Below are 22,854 nucleotides of genomic sequence, written 5' to 3' on the forward strand. Positions count from 1 at the left end.
CATTGATAGACACATTTATGTGTCTAATATGTCTCAATTGTATGTATTGTTAGTGCTAAATTTTGTATTTATTTTGTTATTTTATGTCTTTGTAGGTATTTTTAGAGAAATAAGCTCTTGCGGCGAAATTGGCTCGAAAAGTGGTGTTTTGCACCCCAGGATAAAGTTTTAAAGGCACCCTAGAATAGCACCCGGAGACGTTGTTAAAAACACCCAGAAAAATTACTATTTCCACCCCAATTGCTAAAGGGACACCCGTACAAGATTGGGGGGAGGACGCTTTCTTCTCAAATTCAAATAAAAAAATTTGGCGGGAAAATATTTGTTATCACTGGCAGTTGGGTCGATCGATTTTTGGAAGGGTTAGAGGTAGATTAAACCTCTGATTTTTGTTGGGTAGACGTGATATGGATATAGGAAGATATTCTGGTGGTTGGAATGATCCGGATTGGGCTAGATAATCGAGTTGAACAAAGCATGGACGTGGAATATTTTCTTGGGAAAAACTCGATATTCTGTTGGGTTTAAGTGTGGAAAATACGTGAAGATTTGTTACTTGCACGAGTTATACTTTGTACACGAGTTATCTTCAGCGTGTTTGGAGTGTGTTGTGTACCAGCAGACGCGTCAAGGGGAGGAAAATAAGAAAATATTTCCTTAAATGGCAGCCGAGGATATTATTGATTAATGGAGGATTATTTGCATTAACACGGGGATATTCGGGTGTTGTGAGGCTATATAAACTGTTGAGGAGCAAGAGAAAGGGGGTCGAGAGTTTTTCGAGCGTTTGGGAGAGCTAACATAGCCAAGGGAATGAAGGGAAGTCGAGTTGCAGATATTCACCATTTCTGCTGGTGAAGAAGAAGATGAAGAACATAAGACGCGCACTGGAAAGTCGTTGAAAACTGTCGCAGTTTCTCCACAGTTTGCAACACCTTTCCAGCGACTTCGCAACAATGTTTGTCACGCTTCCTGTTTATCGTTCTTTAACAGTGATTCTGTAACGCTGATAAGCGTTGCAGTTTTCCGATTTTCACCATTTTCACCATTGTAAACCATTTTTGAGCCATAATTAAATATTTTGAGAGTATGTTTATGATGATGAGATAAAACCCCAACACTGGGGCGATGGAGGAAGCCTTATTTCGGACTTGGGTAATTATATTTATTTTTTTTCATGATTTTTGCATTAATTTTAATTGAAATTATGATTTAAATTAATTAGTTGTCATTTGATTTGATGCGGCATGCTTAGCTTAGATGATTTGATGTCTCATGCTTAACATTTACACCTAATATTTTGAGAATCTATCTTGGAAATAAATTAGAGTCAATATATTTAATATATTTTTTGAGCTATAATTGATAAAAGAATTATTATTTGAACCTTAAGAAATGAATTTGGCGGAATCCTAAGCCCCGGTAACTCTACCCACGTTTTGTTAATATTGTGCATATAATTTTATTTATTAAATCTAAAAATTATTTCCTTCACAAGTCTGAAAAGAACCCCGTTTTAACCACTACAACAACATCATCGAAAAATATCATCAAATTTTTGGCGCCGCCGTCGCGGATTTGTGCATTTTTAGATTTTTTTATATTATTCTTTGTTCTTTTTTTACGTTTCTTTGGGTATTTGTTTGTGTGCTACAGGTTTTGAAGCTTGGATCGAAAAAAAGTTGTCAAGAAATTTGGCGATTTCATAAAGACTTGGAGCTAGAGCTTAAAGCAAAAGAAAAAAAAGAACGAAAAGAAGACGAAGGACTCTTTTTTTTTATTTTTTTTATTTAGATATTTTTTTTAGATATTATTTTTTTTTAGAAACTGTAATTAGGATTTTATTTTTGTAATTTTTGAACTTTCTATTTTTGGACATCTTTTGGACTTAATTATTTTTTTAAACCCTACGGAAGGGTTATATAATTAAAAAAAAATAATATAAACTGTGTGCAAGGAAGGACGACGATTACGATATCGTCTCGGCCCCTCGGGTTCACACACTGACACCGGAGTCATTGGCCCGAGTCGACTACGACGGTTCATCCCCCGTCTGGTACGAGAGGTAAGTCAAATCGAAACACCCGTGAATCTCCTGCAAGCGGGTTTACTGTCTGTCTTAAGGTGATTATTGATTGAGGACTGAACCGGTTGTTTTTAAATTCCTAGTAAAGGGCAAGGCCTGGCCAATACAAGATAAGGGTTCGGATTTCATCACCATTCCCTTCTTGCCCGCCTTAGGAAAACGAAACCGAACGCGAACCTAAGCTTTAAAATCTGGAATAGAACGAGACCGATAGGGTAACGAGCTTAATAGGAAACTCGTTCGAAAAATATTGGTTGTTCTTTAAGCACTCTTCAAAGTTCATGAAGGTTTGTGTAAGTTGAAACGTGCCGCCTTGAATGCCGGTGAGGCCTTGGGTATCAAAGCTCCATTGAACTTCCCTCGCCTCTGTTTCACTTACTTTAACTCGGATTGATTCCAGAGGGGTTTGCTTTTATTGTAACGAATTCCTTTTCGAAGGATTAGAAGCTAGTCTAGAAACAATCTAAGTGAAGACATCATGCTTTTTGTTTACTAGATTTTATAGGTTTGATTTGGTCGAGTCAGCCTTGTTTGTGATTGTGTAGAATTCCCTTGCAATTAAGAATGTCGAACTGGTATGATAGAAGCCAATACAATGAGTATCGACTTGAATTTGAATATGGACATCATAAGTTTTATGACCATGGTGGGAATAGTGGTTAGGGACGCCAACCTTTTCAAGGTTTTGGGTCATACCATGGTGAGCCCAATTACTATCCGCACGCGCATCAGTCATACGAGCAAGAAGATTATAATACTATTTCTTCGTCTTTAGAGGATACAATCAAACTATGAAAAGTAGTCCTTTTTATGATCCTTCAGTTCCTATTCCTTCTCTAGAAGAGTCTCTCAGGAATTTATCTGAGTCATCACGTCAGTTAGCTGAATCGGCGTATAAATTAGATAAGGTGAACAACGTAGTTATGGACGAAAGAACTGCATCAACGACTGAATCTTATTTGGAAGATATCCTCCATAGGTTAAGTGAAAACTTAGATCCAACCCTTAGGGAGCTTTCTTTAGAAGAGACCCTTGAGAGGATAGTTGAGTCGACACGTAGACTTGAGTTAGATATGAATGAAAGTATTGCTCAAAATGACTTGAATTTCCAAAATAGTGTTTCCAATTTTACCCTTGATATCAATAGTGAATATATGCCTAATTTAGAGGACGAGGTTAGAATAAAAGACACTACTTATTTAGATAAGGTTCAATCATCTTCGTACTATTATGATGATGAGGATAATAGTAATTAAAAAATCTGAAATATATAGGCATAGTGATCAGGAATCTATTAATCCAGTTGATCTTTATAATGATTATATTATTTCTAGTTCAAATACAAATAATTTCTATGATTATTCACCTATTCAAAAGGATGTGGATTTGACTAGAGATACCACCGTTTTAGACGATGTAGTTCATGATCGTTTAGCCTGCAGTGTCTTGGATAATCCATTTTTTGATGTGCTTATCAGTGAATCAGAGGAAGTAATTATGATAAACACCTTAGTTAATGAGCCTTTACTAGAAACTTTCGTTGATAATCCTTTATATGATTGTGATGATGGTTTAGTGGAAAGAGTTTACCCTGAGAATAATGTTTTAGAAACACTAGTCTTAGAAGACGATAAACTCGTAGAGATGAGTAAGGATGCACTACCTGATAATAGCTTAGAAGAATCAATTGACCATTTTCAGGAATCTGACGATCTAGAAATTAGGGAGATTGTGACTAGTCTATCTAGAGACACTGAAAACTCTAAGTTTGGGGGTGATTATCACCTTCCTAGTGCCTTACCTTTAACTCTCATAAAGTCCCTTTACTTAGGACTTGACATCTCTGCCTCGACCATTTTACAAGATTACCTTCATACTCGTTTTTCTGAACCTAATGATGTCCATGAAGAAGTTCAGTCGTTAGAAACCCATCCTCTGGTTGATGTGGTTTTCCCAGGCTATGATATCCAGATTGACTTTGTTTTCCCACCAAATAGTGTTCTTCCACATGTGGGAACGTTTATATTTCAAATGTGTCACTTATTAGTTCTGAGACTAAGCCTAAGTACTTTAGGTTAATAGAATCGACACATTTTCTCAAGAATGATCACTACTCTCATTGTGGTCAGTTATGTAAGTCAAATCTGATTGACTTAGAGGATCCACAATTATTTAGGTTATTATTGTGTGCTTCTAAGTTTTTATTTGAGTTTTTCCAGACTCTAGGACCTAATAATTTGGATCCCACCTATGAGAAAATGCATCCGAGGAAAATATTTTATTTAGACCCTTTCATAGAACCTGAACCTGAGCCACAATTAGCGATAGTTATCAGGAAACTAGGTAAGGGCATGCTAGTCTTGTTCATTTTCTTGGTTTACTGCAATTTCCTTTGGTCAGCTCTATTTGGTTTTGAAGACCCACAGTTATTCCGGCTACTGTTATACGGTTCGAGTTGACAGATCCTTTCCTATTCTGGCTGAAGACATTAAACTTAGCACTTCTTGGGAGGTAACCCAATCTCATGCAACACGGTAACATCTTTCCTTAACTCTTTTGCTTCAAATTGTAACAGTTTCTCCTTGTTCATGCTTTTAATATTATCTTTAGAACATTGAGGACAATGTTAGATTTAAGTTTGGGGGTATGGGAGAAACTTTTTAGTTGCAATTATTAAACTCCAGAGCCTAGAAATTTATGCCTATTAAGGTTTGCACTAACTAATCTAAGTGGATGGGAACATCTTGGTTATAGGAGTTGAGGAACCAATCTGATTAGATGGAAACATCTAAAGAGTCTATTCATAAAAGCACAGAGCTCAGGTGTTAGAATTAAAAAAACATGGTAGTTTCGCCATATCTCGTGATGGAAACATCTAAAGAATCCTGATCACTTTTTTTTTTCTCTTTCTTCTTTCTTTTGTTGTTACCAGTGCTAGGGTGAAATAGAGTGATTGGGATACCGAAAAAAAAATTTGAGACCACACCATCAGACCAACCGGAATAAATTCAATAAAGTCAACCACTGGAACCCTTGTATATGCCAGTTGTGTTGACCTAGAGTTAGGATTATCAACTACTGGTTCCCTTGTATATGCCAGTTGTGTTGATACTAGTCAGACCGGTATCTCAGTCCATTAGGATAGGTTCACCTTAGTCAACATCTACGTTTTCTTATCTTTATCCATCTTCTTAATTTTTCCATGTGATTGGTTGACTCCGGTTATGATGTCGAGAAACTATCTGGGTAGAGCTCTGTCACTTATATGAATTTTAGTATGCTTGAGTGCAAACTCGTGTACATCAATTGGAATTTCGCATCAGGGTACTTCCTCTTGTAGTCAAAAAGTATGCCAACCAAGGAGATTCCTTAGTGCCTTCCAAGGTTCTGCATAGATAGCCAGGGTTTGGAGTATAAGGTTTTGTGGGTACACCTCTGCTAAACCCTCCCGAGACTATAACTCGGTATTAGGGACACCTAGTGAGTTAGAAATTTATTTTCTGTATTAGTTTTTGCTCGAGGACTAGAAAATAATAAGTTTGGGGGTGTTGATAGACATATTTATGTGTCTAATATGTCTCAACTGTATGTATTGTTAGTGCTCAATTTTGTATTTATTTTGTTATTTTATGTCTTTGTAGGTATTTTAGCGAAATAAGCTCTTGCGGAGAAATTGGCTCGAAAAATGGTGTTTTGCACCCCAGGATAAAGTGTTAAAGGCACCCTAGAATAGCACCCGGAGGAGTTGCTAAAAACACCCAGAAAAATTACTATTTCCACCATAAAATTTACTATTTCCACCGCAATTGCTAAAGGGACACCCGTACAGGATTGGGGGGAGGACGCTTTCTTCTCAAATTCAAATAAAAATTTTGGTGGGAAAATATTTGTTATCACTGGCAGTTGGGTCGATCGATTTTTGGAAGGGTTAGAGGTAGATTAAACCTCTGATTTTTGTTGGGCAAACGTGATATGTAGGAAGATATTTTGGTGGTTGGAATGAACCGGATTGGGCTAGATAATCGAGTTGAACAAAGCAGGGACGTGGAATATTTTCTTGAGAAAAACTCGACATTCTGTTGGGTTTAAGTGTGGACAATACGTGAAGATTTTTTGGTTGCACGAGTTATCTTCAGCGTGTTTGGAGTGTGTTGTGTACCAGCAGACGCGTGAAGGGGAGGAAAATAAGAAAATATTTACTTAACTCGCAGCCGAGGATATTATTGATTAATGGAGGATTATTTGCATTAGCACGGGGATATTTGGGTGCTGTGAGGCTATATAAACTGTTGAGGAGCAAGAGAAAGGGGGTCGAGAGTTTGTCGAGCGTTTGGGAGAGCTAACAGAGCCAAGGGAATGAAGGGAAGTCGAGTTGCAGAGATTCACCTTTTCTGCTGGTGAAGAAGAAGATGAAGAACATAAGACGCACACTGGAAAGTCGTTGAAAACTGTCGCAGTTTCTCGACAGTTTGCAACACCTTTCCAACGGCTTAGCAACAGTGTTTGCCACGCTTCCTGTTTATCGTTCTTTAACAGTGATTCTGTAACGCTTATAAGCGTTGCAGTTTTCCGATTTTCACCATTGTAAACCATTTTTGAGCCATAATTAAATATTTTGAGAGTATGTTTACGATGATGAGATAAAACCCCAACAATGGGGCGATGGAGGAAGCCTTATTTCGGACTTGGGTAATTATATTTAATTCTTTTCATGACTTTTGCATTAATTTTAATTGAAATTATGATTTAAATTAATTAGTTGTCATTTGATTTGATGCGGCATGCTTAGCTTAAATGATTTGATGTCCCATGCTTAACATTTACACCTAATATTTTTAGAATCTATCTTGGCAATAAATTAGATTCAATATATTTAATATATTTTTCGAGCTATAATTGATAAAAGAATTATTATTTGAACCTTAAGAAATGAATTTTGCGGAATCCTAAGCCCTGGTAACTCTACCCACATTTTGTTAATATTGTGCATATAATTTTATTTATTAAATCTAAAAATTATTTCCTTCACAAGTCTGAAAAGAACCCCGTTTTAACCACTACAACAACATCATTTGAAAATGCATCAGGCATGCGGAATCGTACGGAGGAGGCTGAGCAGCAACTTTCACTACCATATCTCCAACTTGAAATGGATTTGGTGCTGCGCGGCTACTTGATTTTTAGATTCATTATTTTTGATTAAGACAACTTCCAAACTTTTGATAAAATATTTGAAAGTCCCAGCATCCTATTCACATCTCTTAGTGACAGCCCGGTTAATAATCGAATCGAGTCCCCAGACCTTGACGAGAGGAGGAGTGACTGGTTGTAGAAAGGGTTGTCCAATAAGACTTACTTGTGTTCGAAATTTGCGGATGAACGCCGTCGGTCTTTCTCTAGGCAATTAGGTTACATTGGATAGTTGTTGATACGGCAGCATATAATCTTCAGGTTTGGATGGCTTGATGGAAATCCTTTCAGGTATAAACACTGGCAGAAGACATACTCCTAACATTGATTTGTTATTATGCACCCACGAGCGCCCCAGAACCATATCATAATTTGGGAATTCTTTAAAAATATGAAATTTTTCGCGTGTTAGAACATCTCCTACCTTGATTTCGAGGTTAATGTACCCGTAAGCATTTTCTGATTCTCCTTTTGGGTTTTTGACCATAATTGAGCAGTGAACATCCTCATGATTTGAAACTCCCGTGGCTCTCAGAGTCTTGACGGTAACAATGTTGAAGTCAGAGGCCGCGTCAATCAGCTTGTTGTCGAACTCGACACCCTTTAGGTGGGCAGTGGACAACAGTCCCCAATTGCATTTTCCAACAATGTCTCCTAAGAGAGTTTGGGATTCGGGAGTAGCTTCTCCGACTGAAAAAAGCCGTTTGCCTGACACTACACGATTGAGAGCTGCAAACATATCTTGACGTTATACCGTGGAGAAATAAAGAACTTTGCACACACGTTGCATCATGGACTGCATGATTTTGTGGGTAGAGTCTCCATATAGCATGCAACTTCTGACTGGAAGAGGGTCTCTGTGAACTCCCTCAGTGCCTAGTTGAAGTTCTCCCGCGTCTATATTTTTCTTGAAAATGCTTATCAACTTATTTCATTCATTGGTTGGATGATTGACGAACCTGTGGTAACAGAAATACTTAGGATTCACCATTTCTTTCTCAGTTGGCGGACGCCTGATAGGAGGTAGTTTGATGGCGTCATCTTGAATCCACGCTTCCAGGAGTTCATTTACTTCTTCTCGGAAATGGGAAGTTTGGAGCAGCCTATCCAGCTTCTTGTTGCACAGGAGTTTTAGTCACGGCCTCCCGGGGTGGAGCCGCCTGACGGGGTGGTGCCGCGCGTTTGGGTTGTTGTTCCACTGCTGGAGCCTTCCTTTTCCCTCCTTCACTCACTACGCTTACAAAGGGGCCAGTGTTATATTGCTTGTTGATGAGGCGTCTGTTTTCTCGAGTTTCGCACGCATCTTCACTTCTGACTGGTCTGGTTCTTTCTAATAGTGCTGGTGTTGTTGTAGCCGACCGCTTAGCAGCTTCATGGAGTTCAGAGAATGTCTGGAAGTGTACATTCTACAGAAAAGCGCAATAAATGGGAACCATACCGTTAATGCATGACTCCACCAACTGTTGTGCAGTCACATTTTGGTCATGACAATTCAGTGCCTGAATCCTGAATCTTTTGACATAATCATTTGGATGCTCATTGTTTCGTTGGAAAATTCTTCCCAAGTATGAAAATGTGATTTGCTCAGAGACGACTTGTATAAAGCGGTTACCATCTCACACTAGTTGTATATGTTGTCTGGCGCGATGATGTTGTACCAGGTGTACGCTCTTCTAGTAAGTGACTTTGAAAATTCTTTCACGTGCGTTACCAGTACCATCATAAAGGGAGGATTGAGGAGAGGAATATCCCCTCGGGAAAGGAACTCTTTGCACATCATGAGGATAGGGAGGTTGATGCTGGTGCATGTCCACCGGGTTTTCTCTGTCTCGATTTCGGAGAAGTCGTTCCAAATCTTCACGTGTGATGAAATTGGATGGATGATTCCTTTCCAATGGACTTTCAGGAGAGCATCTTCATCTATGAAGTCGCGTCCTGCTAAGGTGATTGCATCAGGAGTATTAAAAGTATTCCTTAATGGCTCCATTTGGGGTTGGCGTAGTTCTTGTGGCAGCCGCTCCGTTAACGTATTGAGGAAAGTAAGTACCTCTTTTTGAGTTGAAGCCATGTCCGTCTGAGCCTTAGCAAGAAATTCTTGTCTTTCTATCAAATCAGCGATGGTAATAGGAGATTGGCTTCCTATGGTTGCTCCATCCTCTCATCCTGATGGAGAAGTGGTCGTGGCTCTGGTAACAATTGGGGGTGCCACACTTGAAGAAACATTGGGGATGGCGGCAGCGGCTCTGTCTTTGGTGATAGGAGGTGTCACGCCGGAGGGGATGTTTCCTGCACCGCTGGTGTTGGTGGTATAGGATGTAGTGCCACGAGATGCATTGATCGTGCTAGCGGGCGGTACATTGGTGTCACCGGCAGGAATGTTGACGCCAGTGTTGTTGTCAGCGCAAGTAACGTCGGTATTTGTTGCCGCTCCAAGCCTAAGATCCACCATCTTGAAATTCAGAAGGTTGAAAATAAAATTGAGAAATTGACTTTGCACTCGAGAGATTAATCTCCCACTGTAATCGGCAGTTGTTTTGGGGTAAAATCTGATTTTGCTGGTTTTGGTAAATTCGGGTGTGTTGATGAGAAACGAATCCAAACCCCCAAACAAATACACTGCACATGAGTACTTTATATTTGAGAGATCTATCTGTACAATCATGGCCTAAACCAAGAAATGGACGTTCCAGTCTTGCTTCAGTGACAAAGTGAAGGAGAAGGGTTGATCTTAGGGAGGGAAACGAAGAAAGTGTTTGAGATTAGAATGTTGAATTATGAAGGTGTGGTTATTTTAAGACTTGTATCAGAATGTGGAACTGGATTGCAGAATGTAAGCTATAAGTTTTCGGTGTTTTATGGATACTTTCGTTGATAACACTTGTTTTTTGTCGAGATAGGTCGAAAACCTATTTATACAAGTCATGATTGAGCAAGCCTGATCTCATAGGAGGTGTAGAAAGTTAAGTAGTGGAGAAGTGGAGTCGTGCAAAAAGTGGTGACCATCATGTTTCCATCACGAGGGAAGGCTGGTCATCTTTACACCCACTACTCACTTACTGCTCATTAATCGTACGCTCTTTCCTAACACGTTCTCGTAATGGGCGGGTTTCACGCCGCACGCAGTAAACTGTCAGACCAATACCCTGATGAGCATCCCCCAGTTTGTGGCATGTTTGACGTCTCGAGTGTTTTCGTGGAAAATGTGCAGCAGATTGATGATTGCTTCTTGTGTGCAAGACCTAGTTATTCTGGCCAATCGCATGTAATCTAAGCGACGGGTGATCATGTGTGGTGAGCTAAGTCATGAGACTTGCCGCAAGAAATAGCGTGTGACGCTATTAACTTAGTCTTGGTTAGTCACCTAAGATTAACATAGGCCGGTCAATTCTGTTTGCGAAGTTGGACGACTGAGATTCCAATCTATGGAAGGGGTGACAGTTGATTATGGCCACATCTCGTTGGCGCCTGCCAGTGGCATAGCGGCGGAATGGCGCCTTCCAGTGGCATAGTGGCGGAATGGTGCCTGACGTAGCCGCGACCACTATATATTGGGTTGGCGTTAGGTATGCATGTGACTCGACAGTATTGGCTCTGGTTACCGTATCAAACTTAATGCCCTAGGTGGCATTATTTGGCATGGGTCGGCATAGCGGCCCTATCCAAATTAGGGCTTGGCATGTCAAAACCCTAATTAGAGCATGCGGCTATCTGGACGTGGTATGGTGGCATCTTGGAAAATATTGCCTTGGCCATGTTAAAGAAATCATGGCAAGGCCATTATTTGGGGACGACCATGGATGCGGGGATATCCATGGGTGGCCATCATATAACGACATTTTTAGGGTCTTCTAGGTCCCACATGGCTTGTGGCATGTTGTGGGGACTAAGTGGCATAATTTAAGCCATGACAAGGAATTAGGGTTTCCTTTTGATTTGACCAATGCCACTAAAACAAGAGTCGTATTCTGATCAGAATATCCTGGTTAGAGTTTGTTATGGCATTGGCCACGAATGAACAGTGAGATAGCACACGGATGCGCTGTTATGGCATGTTGGCATACTGCTGCCGCGAAATAGCATGGTCTGCCAATTAGCATGTTGGCGCGATTTGGAAGGTTGATTGGCATGGCGGCCATACGACCATTTGGCGCAGTTTGTCTTTATTTAATGCGTGTGGCGGGTTTAGAGCGACCTAATTGGTCGATGGAAAAGGGGGCCGACAAGTGGGGATGGCCACATTCCAAGTGCATGTGGCGCATTTAGAGCATCCTGATTGGTCGATATGAAAAGGGTGGCCGGCAAGAGCAACATGGAGCGTAGCCATGCGGCCGCAGGTGACGCCTGTTAGGGAGAACTGGTGTTGTTGTTCCTATTTTTAATAACTCTTTTATTTATGGTTTTTCTGATTTTTGGTAGGACTTTGCTCCTACTAGTCCATGGCGGATCAATTGCCTAGCTTGCCTAGGTTTAGTTTCGACCAGCAGGGTCTGAGATATTGCGCTGGGAGCAAAAAACCTAATTTTTTGCAAATTAATTAGGTTTAAACTTGAATCTTGTGAGTTATCACAAAATTGATCAAATTTGATGAATTTTGTGTGTTGACACAAAATCCTTCTATTTTATTATCAGAGAGCAGTTAGCGCGTCTTCTGATTGAGCACTTTCATGCAGACCTCAATGATACTTCTGGAATTTCATGTTACTCAGCTGCGAGTGAACACTAATTGTCATGTTATATCAATATTAAGGGTTCAGCTGGGGAACATAGCACAGGAAATTATTCAACGAGCCTTACATCAACGAATAATACGGGAAGGGTGTCAAAATTTACAGAACATTTGGGATTGTTGCTACATGTACCATTCTGGATAAATTTCATGGAATATACTGAATTGCTCAATAAATGTCTAAGTAAAGGGGCTGGGCACTCATCACTTTTAAATGGCTCTGTCTCTTTGCAGAGCGTCGGTACATTAAATACAGGGTTTTAAATTTTTATCTCTGAACTAAAAACCACCATCAACATAGATATAATTGTCTTAATTAAAAAAATTAGATAAGTCTATGTTCGGTATCTTCATGGCCTGTTGTAATTTCCTTTTCCTTTGGGTTACACTTTTTGATTCAGATGACCCGCAGTTGTTCAGGTTACTTCTTTTTGATTCTATGAGGTGACTAAGACTTTCTTAGTCTGGATGAAGACTTTAAACTTAGCACTTGCTGGGAGGTAACCCATGTTATCGATACTCTGGTAATATAATTCCTCACTTCCTTTAGATAGTAACAATTTCTCCTTGTTCATGTTTTTAATTTCATCTGTAGAATATTGAGGACAATATTAGATTTAAGTGTAGGGGAGTGGTTATTAACGGTTCTAAAAAAATAATATATATATATATATATATATATATATATATATATATATATATATATATATTATGACCAACTGTGTAGCGGGTCTCTGTTTCTCTCTTATTAGTTGACCAGTTGTGTAGCGGGTCTTCTTCTGTTTTGCTCGAGGACTAGCAAAGTGTAAGTGTGGGGGAATTTGATAAGCACAAAAATGCGATGCATTTTCACCCATAAATATATTACCTGAGACTCATTTTTATCACTAATAAACTTGTTTGTAGGTATTTTTGGAAGAATAAGCTCTTGTGGAGAAATCGGCTCGAAAAGTTACACGGGGCACCCCGGGGGAGTTTTTCTATTTGGACCCCAGTTTTGGATAAGGGGTACTCCATTGGTAAGGGGCACCCAAATTACTATTGGCACCCCAGCAGCAGGATAAGGGAAACCTTCTTCTCAAATTCAAATTTCATATTTGGCGGGAAAATAGTGCAGAATTAAGGTTGAAGTTTTGATCGTGATTCAAAGAGATTCAAGGGATGATTTTTGTTGGTATGATCCTGTTATAGCATAACAGGTCTGGTATGGGCGTTATGATCGTTCAGATTTGGCTGCATAATCTTGATGGAGGAAACAAAGGTGTAGAGAGTTCACGGCGTGCTGCGGTATTTCCTGGATTCCGTTTGCCTGAGTTTTACACGGATTTGGTTGCTGATTTGACTTGGAATAATCCTTTTTAGTCAAAATATGATTGGTATGAGGCTTAGAAACGTAAAAAAATGGATGTGTACGTGGATTTTACAAAACAGATGAAGGAAGACATGTTCGGGATTCTCCGAGTTATTTTTGGAGATTTTGTGTGGTTTGAGAGTATTTGACGTCATCTGAGGCGTGTAAGAACGTGTTTGGAACGTGTTGGATACTAGCAGACGCATGCTAGGAGAAGACACGACGAGTTATTACCGTGCTGCTACAAAAAGAGAAAGGAAATACTACTGATGTAATAAAGAACATTTTGGAGTTTAATGCGAGATTTGAAGAAGCTTTTGGGTATAAATAGGTGTTTCTGGAGTTACACAGTGGATACTGAGAGTTTGGGGAGAAGTTCAGAGCATCACAGAGCCAGAAAAATCAGTTGCTAGATAATTGCTTTCTGCTGGTGTAGTGAAGAACGAAGAACATAAGACGCCACAGAACAGTCGCAGAGATACAGTGTCTGTGGCACTTTCTTTGAATCGTTCCCTTTAACACCTTTTGAGCAATGAAATCATATTTTGAGTGTGTTTCCAACCTAGTGAGGTAAACCTCTTCACTGTGACAACGGAGGAAGCCCAATTTCACGAATGCGGTAATTATATTAATTCTTTTTAAGACTAATTGCACAGTTATTAATTGAATTACGATTATCATTGAATAATTGTCATTTCAATTGATGGGTTATACTTGCTTAAAGGTTTTGATATCCATACTTTATATTTACAACCATTACTTTTGAAATCTACTTTAGGAAATGAATTAGATTCAATGAAACTTTATATTATGAGCTATTATTGTTTAGAATTGGTATTTGAACTGCATGAAATTGAAGTATGGTGGAATCCCGAGTCTCGGTCTCCCTTCATCCTATGACCATATTTTGTATATATATTTTCTTATTTTTAGTATTTTCTATATTTAAGCCTAAATCAATCTCAACAAAGTCCAAGTGAACGACAATCTTTTTACTACTATATAAAATTCCATCATAAGTCTGCTTAGAAATTAAGCATTCAATCTCCACCGTTAGATGATATTATCTTATCACGCACAAATGAAATGTACTATTATTTATATATGGGTTACCGTACCTAAACGTGCATATTGAGTTGGCTCAATAACAGTTAACCGAAGTTAGCCATATGAACACTTTTGTCTTAGCCGTATTCATCTAGCACTTCTAGATCAAAAATGAAGATCAATCAATCATGATAGATAATCAAATGAATCTAATTGTGTTTCAAATGTAGTTGGTCAATTGTTCACTATGTCATAGAAATATATATGAACAAATTGAATCAAAATCAGTTTGGTTCGTAATCGTACAAAGTACTTATACAAGAATCAATTCATGAACATTAAGCCACGGTTTACAAAGTTAGTTTGGATTCCTTCAATCATAAATGTTTTAATTCATGAGTATGAGAATCATACATAACCGATTCACCACTGTGTTCGCAAACTAGGTACGCGAACAACAACTCTGTACCTTGGCCTAGACAAGACGTTCGCAAACCTGGTTCACGAACAACTGTCCCGGACCCAACTTTGGTAAACTTGTTCGCATATTAGGTACGCAAACAAGAGTTTCAGAGCTTCTCATGTAAATCCGTTCGCATACTAGGTACGCAAACAAGAGTTCCGAACCTGGATCATCACAATATAGTTCGCATACTAGGTATGCATACCATGTTGTATCCAGACATGGGTAATTGTTCTAAAATCTCATTTCAATCATCGAAGCATCCTTGGAAGACGAAAATAGTAATCTCACACATATCATTAGCTTAAAGTACTTTTCAAGTGATCGAATGATCAATACGAAACTTCCTGAGCTAACATCAAATGACTGTCTCAAACTAATCATATAAGATGTTCAAGGTAATTTCACACGATCATATTTTGAATTAATATTTAGTTTCCAATAAATAGACTGTTTCCATCTAAACTCGTCAAGAGTACGATGAACATAGCTAAAGCAAAAAGCTTCCAACACATATTTCGAGAAATAGATAAGCGAGATAAACTCGGCTCCAAATATCATATGTGTATAGTGTAAAAGTCTATATAGCTATACTACTTAGTCTCATTAGAAGATAGAATAGAATAGACTTTTGTGAGATAGATAAGTTTTAGTCTCTACATACCTTTTGTTGATGAAGTTTCTCCAAGCTCCTCAGTAGATCTACTTCTCCAATTGGTGAACTCCGTGAAGTCTAAATCTCAACTACACATTCTATCCTAATCCGAGACATGGCTATAAGTAGAGTATAAATCAAGTATATATTTTTGATCAACTAAACTTGACAAACAAAATTGAGATAGCAACCTTGCGAGTTTGACCGAGTAGTGCTCTAATACCAACCACAAAAAAAGAAGAGAAAAAAGACCAATAACTAAACCAAACATAAAAACCCAACCAAATTAAAGGGGATCAGAAAACAGCTCCGTCCATCTGGTAATAACATCGCCAACCACAATACCAGACGTACAAGGGGAGTATTTAGCCCAGTTGTAGACTATAAGTTTAACCTCAATAATTAGATCGTCCACTTTTCCTTTTTTGTTGTCGAATATGCGAGCATTAAGTTCATTCCAAATGACCCAAAAAATTGCAGCAGGTAGACTCTTTCATACCTCCTTACCACGAGCAGACAAACAAGAAGTTGACCATGTCTTAGTGAGATCCATAGTAGACAGCGATAAGTTGAGATTCTTGTTAGCTTCCAGACAGAAATACCTCCAGAGTTGTTTAGTAAAACAACAATCCAAGAATAAATGAGCATTGGTTTCAGAAGAAACATTGCAGAGGCAACAAGAATTATTATAGAATTACCACTAGAAGTGACCATCGCAGATCTTCTTGAATATATATAATCTAAAGTAGGGAGCCTATTTAGAGTACACTGCCACAAAAAAAAACAATTTTATGGGGCCAATCTCGAGACCAAATCTTCTTGTAAGGAAAATCTTGTGCCTGAACATCAGCCATGGACTTGTGATAAGAAGATCTAACGGAAAAAACTCCAGATTTGTTATCAACCCAAATAATAAAGTGAGTTAAGTGACATTTGTTTATCATTATCGCCTGATTAGTGTATATTTTCACTATGGTCGAATCATTTAATTTTTGATTTTATGTTTTTTTAAAAGAAGTACATCAATGCCACGTATGCACGTGGTCATGCAATCCTTATCACGGTTTCTAGACTCGTATGAGTCACCACTGAAATATAAAAATTATTTCGTCTCGGATTATGAATTTACTTTTATCATGCTTATAACATACATTGTGAATTGATTGAGTCACGTAACAAATCTACCAAGATGACTTGTAAATCATTTTTTTTTCATTTTTGTGCATTCCGGGGAAGTATCTAGTCTAGTTAGTAGTTTTTATCATTGTCTTTAGACTCCTACAAGTGACCACTGGAATATGAAAATCTTTTGGATTGTGAATTGTGTTTTTACCGTAGCTCGGAAGATTCATTACGGATCAAATGAGTCACATAATGATTTTACCGAGCTAACTCATAAATTATTGTGTTCCTATTTCCGTGTTTAACCCAATTTTTCTTTTATCCTAGTGAGAATCGAACCTAAAACACCCTGCAACCTTATATTGGGGTCATATCCATTACACAACATACTATTTCATCTATATGTATCATATGTCATGTAATTATCATTTAATTATGCCTAGATACTAGCTGGGCGCCTAACGCCTTTTTGAATTGCCACTCCTATCCTATGAAATAGAAAACTGTCGGTACCACAATTTGAAATAGAAAACTGTCGGTACCACAATTTACGTCGTTGTTTTGCAAGACAGTTTTTAAGACTTTTCAAGAAAGCAGTCGTGTCTTCGCGAAGTTCGCCTAAAGTAGTGAATGCTAGGATACCAAAACTGTAGCCGTTAAACTCGCATGTGTCTAAATATTTGTTGCATTTTCGAAGATCAGCTATGATGATTGCTTGATCCGATGAGAAATATCCAAGATCACTCGTAAACGGAGAAACTCCTGTGACATCTAGGAAAGTATCCTTTCTATTATCTCAATTATAAACTAGCAACTCAGCCGTCAATAATGCGTTATTCCTGTCAGATACAAAACCTAGTGGTGCTTCCTTTCTAGCTGAAACTCCTGCACGGAAACGAATATCTACAAAGACATCCCTAACCAAATCGTGCCTGAATTTAAGTCTGACTTCGCTGGCAAAGTGGAGTGCGTTGTCTCCGTATATATCCATCTCTCTCTGGAAACTATTACAGCGACTACCAGCTGGAAAAAGAGGATTCCAAGACGATAGCTGAGCACACTTATGAATTGTCTAGGGACGAGAGTTTGGTTTAGGCCACTTATTGGCAAAACGAGTAAATAATCCTGAGCGTGTTTCTTGCGGTTGCATTGCCATAACACAACATCGCGGACAGACATCTGGAAGGCAGTGGGTAATTGCTTCTTTACTCCTTCAAAGTATGTTATCGTCAGTGTATGCATAGAATGCATGGGAGGGGGGCGTTAACTTCAAAGCTGAGTGTAGGAGTTTTAACACCACATACCGGCGTGTATGTCAGTAAAGCTTGCTGACAAGCAGAACTTGGACTCTCAGGATTGATGTTTCTTAATATGATGCTTTGTACAGACTGGGTTTGAAATTAGGACGCCAGGTAACAATAATTGGATGTATCCGACATAGTGTATATCCCTAGTCCGCCATCTTTGATAGGGAGAGTTGTTATCCGGTATTGTAAAGGGCCAAACCCTGCTCCATCCACTGTGATCAACAGTCGCAAGTATTGAAATAGGTGATGGTCGAAGTGGGATTTGGCTGGATCCAATGCTGGAGGGCAGGTTGTACGCATGGTGAAATATAATCTGGAAACCCCAAAATAATTACGCATCAACAACTCGCATTGAGGGTCTTAAGCTACTTAACTGTATTCATTAGCTGAATAGTTTTTTCCACCCTGCTCATAACCATATCTTTGCAAAATTTTAGGTCTAAGCTCACCGGACCACCTAACAATTTAATACCAGAAGAGGGTCTACCAATACTGCTAAGGAAAACTTGTGGGTCAAAGCTCCTAGGATTAGTTGAGGGCCAAAATACATCCGATTTGGTGATGTTGAGGTGAAGAACTCTACGGGCACTTTCAGATTGAATGATTTGCAGTGCACGAGAAACTTCCAAGGTGTCTCCAATGATGGTGCCGTCGTCCAAAAATAGAAAATTAATTATGATTTTTATTAAACTGAGGGTATATGTAAAATTCAACTTACAATTTGATTCTCAAAAATACAAAACGAATCATGTCACAATTCACGACGTAAATACGTTGCAAGTATATTTTTGGTAATAGTCAAATATTTTTAATCGTTTAGAATATAAATTTTTTTTACGTATTTTGTTCTTTTTCTCAGCCAGCATTATCCCATCAAACACCATAAATTCCGGTTTGGGATTGATAGGCATATCCGATTATAATGGCGCAAGCCTTGATAAATCCCAATGATTTATTGACAATCAAAACATAACAAAATAATCTTAAATATCATTCTGGCGTCATCATCAGTATTCTTATTTTTTGTGTTCTTGGTTGAATCTAGAGGTTAGAAACTTTGAATTCAATTATGTTATTAAGAGTCCTGAAGGCACAATTTAGTTAACTGATTATACTCGCAAATCACATATAGAAGATTCGAATTGTGGTCTAAGAAAATCGTAGAGCCTAAAAGTCAGAAAACAACTTTGTGTTAGTACCTCAATGCTTCAATTTTAGGTCAATTTTTACTTATGATCTCAAAAAGATTCTCTCCGTATGATCTCAAAAGATACTCAATTAGAAGAAAAAATACTCTCCAAATAAACATTTGGGTCGTCTAAAATAAAATTAAAGAAAAAAAAAGTTCATTTTTCTTTCATTTCACTGGAAACAATGGATTATCTAGTAGCAAACATGATTTAGAATGTTTACCCTCATAAATTTTCCCAAATTCCCAATTTGAGGGAGCTACATCATCAGACTGGATCATATTACCATCACTAATAGTAACTTGGAATGATAAAAAAATTTCCTACCAATTGCTCCCATGTTTGCCATTTTTGGCCCGAGTTTCTACTCATTGCTATCCAACTAGATGACTGCTGCTACGGTGAGACGACCGACCGAAAAAATTGACACAAAACTATTTGTACTCACAATTTAGTTCCGCCATAATGGCACGGAGTCGGACTTGTAAATTTGTAAAGCAAAAAGATATATCACTTTTCCTGAAACGGAATGAAAGTATCATTTTTCTTGAAACGGAATGAAAGTATGACTTTTCCTGAAACGGAATGAAAGTATCACTTTTCCTGAAACAAGGTGAAACTATCATTTTTCCTGAAACGGAGTGAAAGTATCGTTTTTCCTAAAATGGAGAATTAATTGATGCATAAACCAAAATATTGTTGCATAATGTATTATGCATCCTTTGTGGTGGTTTGCATAATGGCTATTCATTGAATTTTCGAAAATTGTGCCTAAAATGAAAATATCACTTTTCCTGAAACGGAGGGAGCACATCGTTTTATTAGTTGCAACGGAAAATAAATGATGCATAAACCAAAATGTAGCTACATAAAATATTATGCATCTTTTGTGGTGGTTTGCATAATGGTTTTGCATTCAATTTTCTAAAATTGTACTTAAAATGATAAACACTTCCGAATTTTTCATAAAAACTCTAAATTTGATACTGTTATTTGTACTCATTGTGTATATTTTTTTATAACCTTTCCAACCAGATAAAATTTGTAAAATTCCAAGGCACGGATTTTTATATACTCCCTCCGTTCTTTTTTAATAGGCCAGTTTTGTTTTTAGTGAAATTTAAGGAAATTAAGAGAACTAATCATTGAAAGTGGTCCTCATGACACTTGTCAATAAAAGAAGTGAAATGAAATGATCCCCGTGACACTTGTTAGCAAAAGAAGTAAAGTGAAGTGGTCCACATGACACTTGTCATCAAAATAAGTTAAGAAAAAAGTGGTCCCAAAAAATTAAATAACATTTGACTTTCCCAATTAGAAAACTGACCTATTTTTTGAAATTTTTATTTATAGAAACTGGTCTATTAAAAAAGAACGGAGGAAGTATGTTATATTAAAGTTTGTTTTCAATTATACCTTTAAAAAATAGGATACATAAGAGCATCCATAGTGGGTGATTAAACCCAAATATTTGGGAAAATAACCAGACATAGTGGGACGTACTATCGATTAAAAACCGACCATCGACTAAATCCAAGACTATATTTGATCTGGGACCAAGACTAAACCAAGATTTAGTCGAGAGGTCATATAATCCACGCCCCACCACCAGGCGGACGTATAGTCCACGTCCCACATCAGGCGGACGTAAAATCCATGCCCCACAACAGGCGTGTTTTATACCTCCGCCCCATATTATCTTTTTTTTATTATTATTTTTTATTTTGTATGGGCGTGCATTATACCTCCGCCCCATTTTTTTTTCATATTTGGAATACGCCCCACACAAGGCGGACGCATAGTCCACGCCCCACACCAGGCGAATGTATAGTGTACGCTCGACCAAATTTAGTCTTCCACCCGTAGCGTCACACATCAGACTAAACTCAAATTTGATCGTTCTGTTTGGTCTTTGATCTTTGGTTTTGATCGCACCATTGTGGATGCTCTAAGGAATTTTAATAAGTGGACTAAAAAGGAGGGCAGTCGTGTCATTTCAAATGGGACACCAAATTTTGGTTACCAACACCAATTCCAATCTTTTTGTGTCAAATTGGAGAAAAAAAAGTCATGTCCCACATTGACACAAAGTCACCATATATAGAGTCCTCCCTCGGTTCGCTCGGTGGGCCTAATTACCATCTAACCCTTTAATTGACATTCCATGAACCTCACGCATACCACCTACATTAAACACTGTCACAAGAATAAAGTAAGGATTACCCGCTAGTTCAAACTTAATACCGCCTTGTTTGATGCAACTTATACGATGAAACTGAAACTGGAACAATTCCGGATTGGTCTTCAGCAATTTTGAAGAACATGGGTTGGCTTAAATCAAAATGATGATTAGGAGGCCTGCACCATCCTTCACCACCAGGCGGGAAAAAAATTGTGGCAGTGACTTGAACTGAAACATCAGGATGGCACCATTTGGAATTGACACACCTGACTTCGTAACATGCACCACAACTTAATCCATCGGTGAATAAACCGGTACTGAGGGCTGTGGTTTCTACGCCATAACCTTGTTGCATTAGGTCACCATAGCCACAAGCTCACCCTGAAGTGACAGAAATTTAAAAATAAAATAAAAAAATTGTTAGTTCAGGAACCATGCATCCATTTTAAACTTATTTACGCAATGCGAAATCTGCAACGAGAGAGATGATCTTTTGATAATGAAATCAACAAAACAAAAATATATGAAAACAAGCTCACCCGTAGTTCCACCACCCTGCGCATCACCGTAAAATGTAGCATGTGCTGCCTCCCATTCACCATCACCAGTCCCAAATGAGAAAAGCAAAGACCCAATCACTATTATGTAGAAAAAACCATCGAAAGAAGCCATTCTTGTTCATATTTTATGTTTGTTCTTTCCTTAATTTCATTTCTATTAAGTAACGTGTATATAGCATATGAGAAAAGGGTTTATATAAGATTGCATAACGCAACAAAGGATTAAAATCCATTAAGAGCATTTAATTAAAACAAATAATGCTTATTAGGCAGGTTGTGATTAATATTCCTATCTTGCAAGATCCTGTTGTTAAATTTTCTCTGCTCATTTAATGTATTTACATGTTGGTTTTATTTATGAGGGGAAAAACAAGCATACAGGTTTGTATAGTACGCATTTGAGCGCGTTAATAAATTTAAATGCACGCACATTCGCAAATTCGTAAATGGATTTGCGTTTTATTTGTATTGGTTACAGGTTACCATATATTTGTATTCAAATAAACATTGATAGTGAGTTGTGTGTTCTTTGCAATGATGTCAGGGAGTCGGCTAATCATATGTTCGTTCATTATAAGTATTCTTTTGAGATTTGGAGTTATTTCATCAAATCTTTTAAGATAGCTTGGCCTATTCCTAGTACTTTGATCCAACTTTTTGAAGCTTGGTCCAATAATATCTTACAAGGAAGAGGTAAGGATGTTTGGAAAATCTTACATCATGGGGTTTGTTGGATTTTGTGGAAGGAGAGGAATGAAAGAGTTTTTGGAGGCCGTCACAAAAGTATTCAAGAAAATATCGATTTGGTTAAGCAATCGGTAGTCTTATGGTTTTGTGATAACAATACTTTCAAATTCATTGACCCAAGTTTAATTTGGAGTAATTGGGATACTCTAATGTATATGTAATCACATTATTTTAATCTTGGCTTGTTCCTTGCTTTCTCTTTCTTTTTAATATAAATATATATATATA

At 38.0% G+C, this 22,854-nt stretch overlaps 1 pseudogene; it reads right to left on the bottom strand.

Moving 5' to 3' along the window:
* Positions 1-19,304: 19,304 nt before the first annotated feature.
* Positions 19,305-21,991, bottom strand: LOC113315495 (annotated as a pseudogene).
* Between the last annotated feature and the right edge of the window lie 863 nt (positions 21,992-22,854).

This window comes from Papaver somniferum, chromosome 10, assembly GCF_003573695.1.
Source record: "Papaver somniferum cultivar HN1 chromosome 10, ASM357369v1, whole genome shotgun sequence".
Taxonomy (NCBI): Eukaryota; Viridiplantae; Streptophyta; class Magnoliopsida; order Ranunculales; family Papaveraceae; genus Papaver; species Papaver somniferum.